This window comes from Sorex araneus, chromosome 6 (genome assembly GCF_027595985.1).
Source record: "Sorex araneus isolate mSorAra2 chromosome 6, mSorAra2.pri, whole genome shotgun sequence".
Taxonomy (NCBI): Eukaryota; Metazoa; Chordata; class Mammalia; order Eulipotyphla; family Soricidae; genus Sorex; species Sorex araneus.
Genome location: NC_073307.1, coordinates 15,175,751 through 15,178,998, shown reverse-complemented (window position 1 = coordinate 15,178,998; position 3,248 = coordinate 15,175,751).

Sequence of the window (3,248 nt, the reverse complement as noted above, 5' to 3'; positions counted from 1 at the left end):
ACCCGGCGATGCTCAGGTGTTGCTCCTGGCTCTGTACTCAGGAATTACTTCTGGCGGTGCTTGGGCGACCATATGGGAGGCCGGGGATTGAACCCGGGTCAGCCGTGTGTAAGGCAAATGCCCTACCTGCTGTACTATTGCTCCAGCCCCTGGAGCATATTTCATATGTAGGAGCCCTGGATTTGATCCCCAGCATACCTGTTAGAAATGATGCTCAAACACAGAGCCAGGAGGAGCCCCTGAGTCCTGCCAGCCTCCAAAACCAAGCTAAACTGTAACAAATGTTAAAAACAAAAATTAACCTTCAAACATTACTAGATTTCCTGATCAATAATATATATATATATATTATATGTATATATTTCCATTTTACTCCTGGGGGTGCTCGGGGACCATACGGGATGCTGGTAATCAAACCCGGGTCAGCCGCATATAAGGCAAACGCCTTGCGGGTAGGGCGTCTGCCTTGCACGTGGCCAACCCAGTTTCGGTTTCGATTCCTCCATCCCTCTCGGAGAGCCCGGCAAGCTACCAAGAGTATCCCGCCTGCATGGCAGAGCCTGGCAAGCTCCCCGTGGCATATTCAATATGCCAAAAATAGTAACAAGTCTCACAATGGAGATGTTACTGGGGCCCTCTCGAGCAAATCTATGAACAACAGGACGACAGTGCTACAGAGCGATAGTACAGCAGATAGGGAGTTTGCATTGCATGTGGCTAAACTGGATTCTATCCTGGGCACCCCATAGGGTGCCCTGAGCACTTCTAGGAGTAATTCCTGTGTGCGGAGGCAGGAGTAACCCCTGAGCATTGCTGAGTGTGACCCAAAAAGTCAAAAAAAATTTAGTTGCTTGTTATTGGACCACACCCACTGGTGCTCGGGATTTATTCCTGGCTCTGCACTCAGGGACCCAGAGGATTTAGCGGATCATGTGAAATTCCAGGATAGACCCAAGGCTGACGCTTGGAAGGCAAGCACCTTACCCACTGTACGATCTCTCTAGTCCCATATTTTTTTGCATGAATAAATAAATCATTTCATTAACAGTGAACTCCATTAATAGGCATTCCTCCCTAGCTACTTTTCAGTAAGGTAATTATGACCTAACAAACTGTCACTGTCACTGTCATCCCGTTGCTCATCGATTTGCTCGAGTGGGCACCAGTAACGTCACCATTGAGAGACTTGTTACTGTTTTTGGCATATTGAGTACGCCATGGGCTGGAGTGATAGCATAGCGGTAGAGTGTTCGCCTTTCACGTGGCTGACCCGTTCGATTCCTCCACCCCTCTCGGAGAGCCCGGCAAGCTAACGAGAGTATTGCACCCGCACTGCAGAACCTGGCAAGCTATCCATGGCATATTGGATATGCCAAAAACAGTGACAATATGTTTCACAATAAGAGATGTTAGTGGTGTCCGCTCAAACAAATCGATGAGCAACGGGATGACAGTGACAGTGACAGTGAATACACCTTGGGTAGCTTGCCAGGCTCTGCCGTGCAGGCGAGATACTCTCGGTATCTTGCCGGGCTCTCTGAGAGGGGTGGAGGAATCGAACCTGGGTCGGCTGTGTGCAAGGCAAATGCCCTGCCGCTGTTCTATCGCTCCAGACCTAACAAAATCTTCATATTAAAAGGGATTGGGACCTTTTGTGGCAATTCTAGAAACTTTCTAACTCAAAGCTGATGAAATTTTGTTCTGATGCAAGCTACCCAGATGTGGGTAGGCCATTCAGTTTTTATATTCACATTTTCTATTTGTTCTTTTAAAAAATCTTCTAATACCTATTGATATCAGAAGTCATTAAAAAGGAAAAGTGTATACAACTCAGAGCAAATCAAAGTTTAAAACTTGAACATTGTTCTAAATATCATATGTTTGCGATCATACCATACCTACATACTGGCTACAAGGCTGGATAATTGATTCCCAGGTACTAATCTTGTCCAAGTCAGAAATCTTCATGTTGCCTAAAATGCCTGCTCGTCCCACATTTAAATCCAACCAACACCTGGCTTATTAATTCTACCTTTTGAGGGGGTTACTCAGTCTCCAGGGCTGCACCAGTGCTCAGGGAACCACGTAGTGCTGAGCATCTAACCTGGGGTCATCCAAGCAAGGCATTAACCCCGTACTTGCTCTCCACTCCCTGATTCTACTTTTAAAGAGCTCCTGAGCCGGTCCCCCATTCCCCACAGCCTTGGCTCACAATCTAATAGTCAATCCCCACATTTATCTGCCGCCGCCCTAAACACAAGTGCCTCACTCTCACACTGATTTTTCCCTTCCCTCTGTTGCAGTGACTGGGGCTCACCCTCTGGGTTATGTTGTCCCAGAGATCTCACTTGTTGTGCACCAGCGATCACACGAGGAAGGTGACCGGAGCTGATGACACTGGGTGTTGTGGGGCAGTGAGGTTTACAGTGAGGTTCGGGTGCAGAGCCTCAGTTTCCCCCAGCAGGGTCCCACCCCGCGTCTCGGCCCCGCCCCTCCCTGAGCCCATCCCCGCCCCGTGCGCGCCCCGCCCTACGCACTGGCTCTGCCCATCCCTGAGTCCGCCCCGCCACGTGCGCGCCCCTCACTCTTCAGCCACACCCTGGTTCCCCCTCAACCTCTCTTCCCCACTACTCCTCGGGCCCGCCCCTCCTTGAGCCCGCCCCTCCTTTTGCAGTCAGGCTCCTCCCCACGCGCGCCCCACCCTTCAGCCGCGCCCTGACCCCGCCTACACCCTGGCTCCGCCCATTTCTGAGTCCTCCTCGCCCCATGCGCGCCCCGCACCCTTCAGCCACGCCCTGGTCCCCCTCCCTACTCCTCAGCACGCCCCGTTGCAGTCAGGCTCCGCCCCACGCGCGCCCCGCCCTCCAGCCGCGCCCTGGACCCGCCCTACGCCCTGGACCCGCCCATCCCTGAGTTAGCCCCGCCCCGTGCGCGCACCCTGCACCCTTCAGCCACGCCCTAGTCCCGCCCCCTTACTCTTAGGCCAGCCCCCTTTGGACCCGTCCCGCCCCTCGCGCTCAGGCCCCATCCCTCTGCCACTCCTTGGCCTCTCCCTACGCCCTGACTCCGCTCAACCCTGAGCACGCTCCGCCCCGTGCTCGCCCCGCCCCCTTCATCCACGCCCTGGTCCCGCCCTACGCCTCGGCCACGCCCCTGCGCGCAGGCCCCGCCCCCTGTGCTCAGGTCCCGCCCCACGCCCTGGCTCCGCCCAGCTGTGGCCCCGCCCCGCATCGCGGCCCCGGGCGCCG